Source organism: Crocodylus porosus, unplaced genomic scaffold (genome assembly GCF_001723895.1).
Source record: "Crocodylus porosus isolate Cpor-Errol unplaced genomic scaffold, CroPor_comp1, whole genome shotgun sequence".
In the NCBI taxonomy this organism is placed as follows: Eukaryota; Metazoa; Chordata; order Crocodylia; family Crocodylidae; genus Crocodylus; species Crocodylus porosus.
In genome coordinates, this window is record NW_017728886.1 from 153,085,191 (window position 1) to 153,096,945 (window position 11,755).

The 11,755-nt window shown below is 40.6% G+C and overlaps 1 protein-coding gene across 1 annotated transcript in view; it reads right to left on the reverse strand.

Moving 5' to 3' along the window:
* Positions 1–6,991, reverse strand: part of NEDD9 (neural precursor cell expressed, developmentally down-regulated 9) — a 146,833-nt gene extending 139,842 nt beyond the window's left edge. Inside the window, exon 1 of the mRNA XM_019543287.1 lies at positions 6,861–6,991. The gene's annotated coding sequence lies outside the window, so the exon portion shown is untranslated. The remainder of the gene's footprint in view (positions 1–6,860) is intronic.
* Positions 6,992–11,755: the final 4,764 nt, after the last annotated feature.

The following is an 11,755-nucleotide window of genomic DNA, read 5'->3' on the forward strand; positions in this document are numbered from 1 at the left end:
GAGGTCGGACGGTCACAAACTCCTGCAAGACCGTTTCAGGCTGGATATAAGGAAGAATTTCTTTACTGTCCAAGCCCCCAAGGTCTGGAACAGCCTGCCATCGGAGGCAGTTCAAGCACCTACGTTGAACACCTTCAAGAGCAAATTGGATGCTTATCTTGCTGGGATCCTATGTCCCCAGGTGACTTCCTGCCCTTCGGGTAAGGGGCTGGACTTGATGATCTTCCAAGGTCCCTTCCAGCCCAAATGTCTATGAAATCAAGGACCACATGACAGGCAGCCAGAGGCAGACAAAGATTAATTTTCTAAGCTTTGTAGGGGCCCCCGAGTTGCATTTTGCCCACCCCTGAGCTAGAGCTAGGCAGACAGCTGAGTTTGAGGGTTGAGGCCTGAGAGTAGACAGCTGAGAGGGAGAGAGCTGACAGGTCAGCTCACAGTGGAGCCTAAAGACCATGCCTGGAGTGCTTTTTATCTTAAGAGTCTGCCTGTGACTGTGAAGACAACTACAGGACATGGAGAGACTGTGAGTGAGGCCAGAGATTGTGTCTACTGTTGGAGTGAGCTGATAAGAGAAGGCAGTGTAGGCTGGTGGCAGCAGGCCTGAACCCAGCCACTTCCCATAGTTGGGGAGAAGAACACAGGTTGTCTGTTTATTTACAGTGACTGTGCTCTGCTCTGAGGAATGAATATGGTGTTAAGCCTGTAAATGAACCTCAAAAGATAGAGCAAGCCAGCTAAGTAACCCAGAACCCACTATGGTAGCACAAATTATGCATGATATTAGTCCAAAGCTAAAATGCTCATGATTTACCATACAGTTCATTGGGTTGGGCCCTAGCAGAGTCAACAGCAGTTCAAGCCATGAGATCCACCCCCCACAGATCAGTACTACTTAATATCAGCATACTCCAGATGCAACCCCTTTCCCCCTGCCAAAAGATCCATGTGCTAATAAGCCCCTGCCCATGACTGGAACTGGGTGTTCTTGCCGTGAGGTCTGGGATCCTTGAAAAACTGATATGCAGATGAAGCATGTGGCAGCCTGGTCTGACTAGTGGGGCCCCATCCTCCATGAGGTGAAACCAGATGTGACAGGCTGAGAGAGGGACCAACCAAGATATTTTTGGTGAAGTGTTTGGGGCCCCACTTGTTGATGCTTGCCAGACATTTAAGGCTGGTAAAGAAACAGGAATCTTTGGAAATGGGAAAGAAAGGCACAGCTCAGCTGTAGGACTGAAGAGGAGTAAAAATGTATGTAGTGTAGTGGCTCACCATGGCTTGGAAAAGAGTAGGTGCTGACGGGGAATATGCTCAATGGGCACTACCATATATCATATTCAGATGGGGTTGTGCTAACTGACTCTTGTGGTATGTTTGCCTGGCAGGGGAAATACCATGATCATGAAGGTGGCAAGGGGAAGTACCCTGACCCAGTAGGTGCCCTAAAAATGGCTTGATGTAGTGGAGGGTGCACCCTTGTCTGGTTGCGGACAAGAGTCCCCACAAGAGCCTCATAGCTAGCTTTCCAGTGGGAGGATCTCGGCTACATGCCAAACTTTTGGAAATGGGAGACTCCTCTTGAGCTTTCTCTTGCTTGCCCTCAGCTGTATAGCTGCAGAACTTGGGGGCATCCAAACCTCAAGCCTGGAGGCTTGCACATAGGATGTCTGCCAAAGGATTTGAAAGTATCTGAAGCTCCAGGCTGAAAAGTCTGGGGTGAGGGATACTTGCTGGTAGTATGGCCACATCAGGTTTTTGAAAGATTCAAAGGATTCAGAACTGATCTGGCTGATTTGCCTTGGGACATGAAACCCCTTTTTTTTTTCCAAGGAAAAAGATAAATTTGCCCAATATGGGTCATGTGTTTTATAGTCATTCTCAGTGTTGGCTGCATTTAATCATCATCGTAGTAAGTTTCCATGACTGAGCACGTGCTGCTTTTAGCAGCAGTTCAAAGATAGCCAGTGTATTTAATGCTGTTTCCCTGTATGCAAATGTAAGCCTTTTATGCTTTAAAGCCCCTGGTTTTACATTCTGATTGTGGGGGCGGGGAGGGCAAAAAGTTGGCTTGTATTCAAGAAAATACAGTAGTCTATGAGTTCTGCTAGAGAAGGAAGAGAATATTTTACTCGGGTTGCTCTGGGGAGATTAGTACAACTAGTGTTGAAAAAAGCAAAAGTAGACCCAATGCAAAGTAAAATGAAAGCATGTTGGAAAAAAAAAAACCTGTTTTACTGACATTCAGTTGAATCCCCTAGTGAATGAATGGTCACATCACTGTTGAGATCTAATAGAACTGAAAGTAAAACAAGTCAGTATATATAAAAAAGGGAACTTGAACTTTCAGAGTGAGTTAATTTCCTCCCAGTACTGTAAGACTGTCACACATGAACAGATCACAACAATAAAAGAGGTGTGACATTTTATCATTGGGTTCTTACACTGTAATTGCTATAAAGAGCACCCCAGTCTTCTGGTCAGAAGAATCTTGAAACAATCTAACTGACAGTCAGCCTCAATTAAGATTTACACTGGAGACTAAGAACTACAAAATTATTTAGTTGTAGAGATTAAAGAAGACAAAACCTTGCTGACTGTTGGATAAAACCTGCATTCCTTTCCATTGTGATCATCGTACATCAAGGAAATGTTTGAAAGTTTGGCAGGCTCCTGTGATATGCCTGCTAAAGTTATTATTGAGCCTAAAATAAGGGTTTGGAGAAAAAGAATAGAGAATTGTAGCACAAGTGTGTTATATAAATCTTCATTGGCATAGCTGTTCTTTTTAGAAAAAGAATTTGATGGATGTAGTATCCCGGTGGGCGACCTTTAAAAGGGATCATATCAAGCAGAGGACCATAGCTCCAGATGTCTGTCCCTTCAACAGCTCTCCTTTCTTCTGTGATTCTCTTCCCACTTACAAAATTACAAATACCTGATTTTCAACAAAATAAATTATTTAAAACTTTCTTCTTCTTTAAAAATGCGGTTTTATCTCACATCCATATAATATGAATCAAGAATTTTGCTATGTATTGTAACATGGGCCGTTCATCCACACAATGCAGTGAGCAAGAGTGAAAACCTTTCCATACTTGTAGGGATTATTTAGGTTTTAGGTCTGGATGCATAGGGCTAAATGCAGCATGTACAAGGGGAATAGGCATTGAATGATGGGAAGAGATTGAGTTTTTACTCAACTTCAACTTCAGCAGACAGTTGGTACCTGGTTGATTTGGTGTAGGGACATAGTAATTTGCTGCTGGTATTTAGTCAGCAACAAACAGACTTATCTCGCACCTCTGGAGCAAGGAGGGAGCAGAGAGGGAATTCTGCTTCAAGAGGAGGTTTCCAAAGTACAGTATTTTCTAGGACTATTTCTGGGGTTGATCCATCTTACTTACAGTTGTGTCTAAAGATACCATCTAGCTAAATATCAGCAGAAGGGTTTGCAAGAATGCTGGTCTAATAGTTGAAGCACATTCCAGAGAACATAATACTTCAGTCATTGAGGTAAAAAATCCTCTGAAGTTTTTATTTCCCTCCAACAATTATTTCTTTATCTAATATTTTTTAAAGAAGCTTTTAATAACCATTTCTAAATGAACAGCTGTTTGCTGTTGGAAATATACCATGCAAGTATATGTCAGACTATGTGCCACTCACAAAACTGCTCACTAAAGCTAAGTCCAGACAGTCAAAAAGCCCGAGGCTGAATCAATTCAATCTTCGCAGGTTAGTCTAAGCTGTCTAAATGGAATGGATAAGCAAGTGAGCAGGCATTCACTTCTGATTCTGGAAATGCAGCTACCTGCCTTTAGTGGCTCAGGCCAGAAGCCAGGGGGCACTACAGCATGCTTCCCTGCTCAGCTGGAGCAAACAGCTTGGGCCAAGTCTTACCCATCCACCCTGCTCAGGGAGGTTTGTGTGGACATGCAGAACTTCCTAGGATGCTGGGGGGCTGAGATTTAACTGATTTAGGTTAAATTAGTATATTGAACTTCTGTCCCAGATCCCCTCCAGATTCAAGTTAAGTCTGATACTACATCCATCCAAGTTTATCTTAAACCAGTTTTGGACATTTTGAAAGCAGTTTATGTGTGCTGAACTTTTGTTGTGTTACAGATTTGAACCGCTTTCTGCTCATTTATATTGATTTATGCGTAACTTCTGTCCCTAGCCCAAACGTATTGCTTTGAGTTCATGCTACACAATTTTGAAAGTGTCATTTGGGCATATAGATTATATGAATATTCCTTAACTGGATGATCGTAACAATTGTTTCTGGTTCAAATTTTCCACCTACCAGTATTTGCTTAAACTGTACCATTCTTGGTAAGGTTCCTATCATAACACTTTATTTATCTGACTATTTCCAGAATGCTAACACAAAATGGGTAAACTCAAGCAAAGTAAAGCCAGTCCAAGTTGATTTGTTAAAAAACTTAATCAGATATTGAAGCTGATATTTTGTTCAGCTGCATATGTGAATGTATTTGGAGTTAGGTTCACTACCACTATCGACTACCTTGTCTACAGTATTATGAGTTGCTTGTGTAAATGGGTAAATGCTCAGGAAGCTAATAGATGTAACAAACCCCAATGGCAAAGGATTTGGACCTGTATTTTTTCATGCTTTTTGGGGTGCTACTGCAGCAGCTTGATATGTTTTGTTAAATAATCCCTGCAAGTGAATAGGTTTTTGTGGAGTAGGCCAGTGGTCTCCAAAGTGGGGTGAGCAAGATGATCCATTGGGGTGCGGGAAGAAAATATTAGAACTTCTATTTATATTTATTTTTATCTAAAGAATAAGAAAGAAATTAAGTTTTACTAATATTTAATATACGGATTGACACTAGCGCCCTCATTCGGTCTGTATGTCAGATGGTCACGTATCACGTATGGTATGCAAGGTATCCTGAGGGAAGAGTGCGCGTTCTACATATATTGTGGGTGCATGCTCAAAAATTTCTACTGATAGGGGTGTGCAATCAAAAAAGTTTGGAGACCACTGGAGTAGGCAACTGTAACTGATCCTTGAAAGTCATATAATTAGTCACATGTTGCTGAGGTAAGATGCTGACCCTGGTTTGCCTCCCTGCATTAATGAATTCACAGCTTTCTACTATCATATCATCCCTGTGTTCATTTATTTCCCACAGACAAAAGAATAGGCCTTTTGCATGATGCAGTGTACTTAAGAGGCAGGCTAGGGGGAATAGCAGCCGAAGGGTTACTTGCCATATTGGAACCAGCATAAATCATATGTGGTTTTAATAATTTTACTCAAGAATCAGTCAAAAATGTCCTGCTCCAGATATTTAACCTCATGTGTTATGCTTTTCCATTTTGCTTACTATTTTAAGATGATTTGGTATTTTGGATACTTGATTTAACTGTGTCTGTGGACCAGTACCATTTCATTGATGGGAAAACCTCATCACTCTGACTGAACTTTTTACTACCTGGTGCTATCTGCTGAGTTAGATAACATGCTCTATCTTCAGCTAGTGTAAATTAAGCCAGCTCCCTTGATTTCAGAGGAACTGAGGGTCTGGCTTCAACTGTCCTGGATTATACTGTTTACATGTGCTGAGAAGGTACTGAACTGAGCTGTAGTATGACTGTGTCTGGGCACCCTCAGGGACCCTTGGGGAAACAAGTGAGGCATTGTAAAGCTGTCAAGCTTGGCCCTGGTTCTAAATAAACAAAATTAGCATTTTTTCATTGCATTTTTCTATGATAAAGTGGCAGATTATTTTTCAGGCTATACACTGCATTGTGTTCAACAGTCTGTTTTGTCAAATGGAAAAAATGGATGGCCATTGAGATTGCCAGATAAATTCTGCGCTCTCTCTCTCATCCACTGCGCAACCCTGCCGACATTAGTGCAACTTCACTAAACAAAAGCTCTCATGTTTCTTTCTTTTCCTGCATTTCTTTTTATAGCCTGTGTTAACTGAAGTGGAAAAGCTATACAAGGTGAGAGACACCCTTTTTAATAGTGCACTAAGTACTGTGACTTTATTATTTTTTTAATCCATAAAACCTTTATTCAGAGTTATTTTAACGTATGGAAAGATTGTCTCTGACTGCCACTGGAAACTACCAACTGTTCATAACTTTCTGTATAAACTCTACAAGTAGTCACTTAAGGCACAGGCTGAATGGTGACTCTAAATGGTGATCCCTGAATGGTAAAGAGGATTTTACCATCTCTGAATGGTGATCCTAAAAGTTGTGTAAACTCTACAGCCAGTAACCTAAATCACATGCCATTGTTTTGGATCCCTACGTGATGTGTGTCAGATGGTTTCCACAGAAAGCATGTTCTGGCACACACAGTCACACAATAGACATGAGAGCATTCACAATACCGAGCAACAACATTCTTACAAACATTGGTGGAAAGCTATAAAAAGAGTTTGCAAGAACTGCTGATTTTGCCATCTTTTTCCAAATAATGCTTACACATGCTATGTTCTTGTTTTTTTGGAACAAAAACAGTCTTCAACAGCTGCATATACAGAGAAGCCAGTGTATGCATGGACTGCCACTCCACACTAGGAAATATGCATGTTTGGCCAGGCAGCATACTTATAGTCATAAAATGCAGTGGCAAGTTACAAGAAATGAGGCACAGCTTCAGGGAAATGGTTAGTGCTGCCAGGTGCAAATCAGGCTCTAACATGATGATAAACAAGCTCTAATGCTTGTTTACTAAAATTAAACACATGCTTAAATCTTTTGCTGGACTGAGACTAGATCATCCAAAGATGTACAGGATCAATCCCAAACTAAGGGTTTGGAATAGGGAGGACCTCTATAACATTAGGAATTAAAATAAGCAGTTCACTCACCTTGTGCAGTAGTAATCTTATTCATTAATAATCTTCCCTGCACTCGCCTTTCTCTCTCTTGCTGCTCTGCTTCTCATATTTCTGGGCCAAGTCCTCACTAAAATTAATGTTGCATGATAACAAAGTGTCTATCTGTTAATTAGTCAACTATTTAGAGAGACTGTAGACAACTTAGATAGTTTCAAAGTTCTTTTTAGAACTAAAGAATCTGTTGTGAGTAGCTTTTTTTTCAGAAACCACAAACGGACGTGTTTTTACTTCCGCCTCTAGGGCTGTGGATTATTTAACTATGTTTCTTATATTTCCTCTTGCTAATTTCCAGACCTTCCTGCATGTTCAAGTTGGACCTCTCTTGACTTAATAAAGTAAGAAATGAGAAATCAGTCTTTTATTTCACTTGCTTTGAAAACAGCACAATCAATGATGTCACAAATAATGTAACTGTCTTTTTCTTAAATTATTGTAGTCTGAGAACCTGTATGCCTTTTTTAGTTTAGACTGAAAAAAATATTTAATACATGGAAAGTTTCTGTCTAAAGGAGTCAAATTCAGGCCTAACCCTCTGTAAAGTAGACCTACCCAGAGCGGTCTCTCTCAGCAGAGCCCTAAAAGGACAAATTCCTGTTTAAATCTAAGACAAAACTCTCATGGCAGGTCTCCACGTAGAATTAAAAATTTCAAGTGTGTCTTAGTGGCCTAAAACCCTTTTCCAAAGGTGATTCAGAAGCTCAACCCCTATTGACTTTCAACTGATGCAGGTACGTAAAGGCGCCTATAGACAAGTGTGAAGGCTGCTCTGATACGCTGGAATCCCAGCGCATCAGAGTGTGTCTTGTGCATCAGTGCCCCCATGCTTAAAAATGGCGGTGGGGGTGCTTGAACTAAAGCTCATCAAAAGCTTCAGTTCAAGAGCCCCTGCTGCCGTTTTTAACCATGGGGATGCTGATACATGAGACATGGCACTGCTTTAATTAGAGTGGCTCATGTATAGACTCTAGTTACCACCCACCCCCTTCCTGCAGCTGCAGCAGTTTATCAGCACCAGGGTTTTAGAAACTTATATAAGCAAGAGGGATACCTGGTGGTGCAAAAAGTAGGATGTTCAGATGGCAGCTGGGGCTGAGCTGAATTGCCCCTAGGAAACAGATGCAGAAGCCATTTGCTTCTTTCTGTGCTGCTCAACCATCATTAAGATGCAGAGGTGTAGTAGGCTCCCTTGGCTGTCTGGGCAGAGGTGATGGGAGAGGGAGTGAACAGGGCTATTATGCCAGTGGCTGAAGAATGGGGAGTGGAATCTTATCTGCCATGCCTGGGCTTTCTGCACTCTGGTACAGCTTTTGCTATAACAGGCTGGGTTCAGCTGGTACAGTTGTGGGACTGACTCATTACACACCAATTGTAACAACCCCATGGGGTGCCAGTCTGGTGCCTCCTTTAAATTAGTGCCCGGGGCTGGTACCCTGCTCGCCCACACTAAATACCCTACCATTAGGATGAATCAGCATGACTCAGAGCCGACTAACACAGGAGAGAGAAAGGCTAGTCCCTATATGGGAATGTTAATTGATAGGTAATCTTTCCTGTGTAGAAATTTAAATCAAAGTTTAAGGTTAGGCTGCTCCAGACTCTTAAATGCAACACTCCTAAGGAAAGGACAGTGGATGATATAAAAAAAGATAAGATGATGATGTGAGAATAGCCACTTAGTTAAGGAGAGGTTTGAGTCAGAGCAGCTATTAGTCAAGACAAGGTTCAAAGAGCAGCCCTGTCAGTGTGAGAGAGAGTTAATTCAGATCTGAAGGTCAAAATACATTGAGAGAGGAAGTGGGAGGCAACATGGTGAAGCAGGTTATCAGTGAAAAAAATGGTTACCAAAAATGAGAGTCAGGGGTTAGAAGAGAGGAAAAATAGTTTACAGAACTAGACTTCTTAGCCTTCTTGTACCAGGCTACAATATGACACGGAGAACAGCTCTGGCTCAGGAGAGAACTTCTCAGACACTTCTCAGGGGAAGATTTTTTTCCTAGACTCATTTATACTTAAATATGTATGAATTTTTGTAAGGCTTAAAACTATGAAAAACATTCCCATATGCACCGTGTCCTGTTTCCACCCCCTCCCCCATCCTATTCTGTTTGGACAAAGCCAAACAGCTGGAGTCATTAATCATGCGGTAAAACAGGCGCTTGTTTACATTTTCATCTTTATTTATACTATCTTTATGCTTGCATCGTCTTTTTCCATATAGGATGCATTTTTCAATGTTACAAATTGATCCTGACCTTCAGAATAAGCAGCTTTTTCAGCCACATATATTATACATTACATTGCTTATGGGCCATTTCCCTTAAAACCAGTGGTCATATTTGAGGTGGGAGGAACTAGAACTGGAATCCTGAGTGTCAACACACCTGTCATACCCACAAACAAATTAATTCTTATCTAATGTTGACTTCATGGGCAGGACCTGCTCTGGCTCTTACTGAGGCCAGTAAATAAAACTCATATGATTTCAGTGAGTGTAGGATTGGGACTGAAATACGAGATTCACCACAAAAATAAAACTTCCTTAAAGGACTTGCAAGCATTTATCAGAGCTTTGAGAGGGTGTTACCTTTCAAAAATACCAGAGTTTAAAAAGAAAAAAAAAATCAGGTGTTAGAAACTTAGAAAATTTAGAGATAAGGTTATGCTGAGTCCTGCTTTACAGCTGTTTTGAATAGGCGTGTAATTGTGCAGGTATAACTAAAACCAAGATATAAGAGGACAGAAATTATTTCCAGAGATATTCCACCATTTTTACGAACGTTTTCTTCCTTTCCCACACTAGTCCAAGTGATCAATTTATTTCTTTTAGTCCACACTGTAGTGAGCTATACCACTGGTATAATTATTTATAACTATTTTCTCTAAGGTTGGTGGCCCTCTCTATTTTCTCATATATATTTCTTTCCTCAAATCCTCTTCCAACAGCCTCATGAATCTATATTTTACAGACATCTTTGGGTGATTAGCACCTCCTACATTTTGGAACCATTGGGCGTGTCTACACATTCAGTAATGCACTTTTTCTAATGCAAATAAAATTTAGTACTGCCAATGTGAGGTACTAAATTAATGCGTATTGGGTTGCCCTAATGTACAGTAGTAACTGTGCATGCTTACACACCACTTTGCTCCTCAGTATCAGTCACAAAGTTTTGCCTCAGTGACTTTTACATTAAGTGAGTGTTACATAAAATGTTACACAAAGCAAATGTTGCATAAAAAATCCTGTGGGCTTGAATAATGTTATATTTTCTTCCTTTTCTATTTTAATTGTCTGTGGTACAGGGCCATCATGACAGGCAAGACTGTTTAGTTGTACTGCTTTTCTAGTTGTGGTCTGAAGACCATGAGTTGTTCCTGGAGCACTTCCAGGGGGTTTGCAGAGCTGTCTCCATTACAAGGGTGAAGCATCTGTTTTCAGGAAACATGGATGCTTGCTCCCTGCAGATCAGGACTCAAGGTTTCAGAGACTTCTTGCCTATTCAAGTTCAACCAAATAAATCCTGTCTTTCTTCGCACACTCTGTGGCTGTTTTGTATATTTTTTTTAATTTTTGGAAGTTCCCCTGATAGAAATTCAACTGTGAACGGATTTGCAAATGACACTAAAACAGTTAAGAACAGTTTACACACAAGAAAGGACTGAACTGCAAAGTGAATTGGAAGAGTGCAAGGGGATGGCTACTTTTGAGGATAAGGCACTGGATTGGGACCCAGAGGACTAAGAATTCATTGCCAAACCCTTCTACAGAGTCAACGTCACATTCTCCCCAACAGCTCTCTCTTCCTCCCCTCCCCCTTCTCCATCTGTATAATGAGTATAATTCTTCCTTTTCTCCCACATTCTTTGTAAGCTCTTCAGGACCAGAACTGGCTCATACCACACATTACTGTGTGCTATCAAGGTAGAAGCATTCTCTCTCATGGTGGCTAAATAGTTAGATTCCCAATAAAACAAATGGTACATAGAAATTACAAAAAATATACCAGGAGCTAAAAGCAACCAGGAGAAATTTGGCCTTAATAGATATGAATTTACATAATAGAGAAAGGAGAGCAAGAGAACATAAACTTGCATTTGCCTTATTGGGAATGATAAGACTTTGTGGGAACTTATTTCTTGCATTTTAAACAGAGATGAGTATAAACTAAAAGCACTGATTTAAACAGACCTGAACGTTGGATGTTTGGCTCTGATTCTACATCTGGAACAAAACTTTGCAAAAGGCTTTCCCTTTAAATTTTGCCAGACCAGAACGATAGATGAAAACCTCCCAATCATAGGCAATCAAATCCAGGTATGAACTATGGTTTGGGTCTCTCTCTAATTTAATCTGCAGGATTTCATTCCAGGTCATACTTCCCTACTTACAACTGCTGGTTTAAAATGCCTTCAAATATCTGAGAGCAAAATGTGCACCACAATTCACCTGTTTTTTGTTGAAAACAGATGAGATTACATATTTCAAATGGTTTTAGTCAAACACTATAAACTGGTACAGCTTTGCTCAGAATTAAGAAGTCAGCTATAAATATGCTCAGCATTGCTTGAAGGTCCATGGGCCAGAAGAAACTCCAATAAACCTAATCCTAGTTCTGTTTTAGGACTGAAATTTGAAAATGTTTTCAGGCATTTCAGATTTTACTATATGCATAATGCACAGGGCTTTTGGGCATGGCATTTTTTTTCATCAAAGGAAGAAAAATAACCCATAATATCTTGTGGTTGGCTCTCAAAAAGCTTAGCACATGTTTCAGAAGGCATCTTGCAATGCAGTGGGATGGAATGATGTGTTAGACTGAAAACTTGTGCTGCATTTTTCAAATATCCTTTTACAGTTCTGAAGA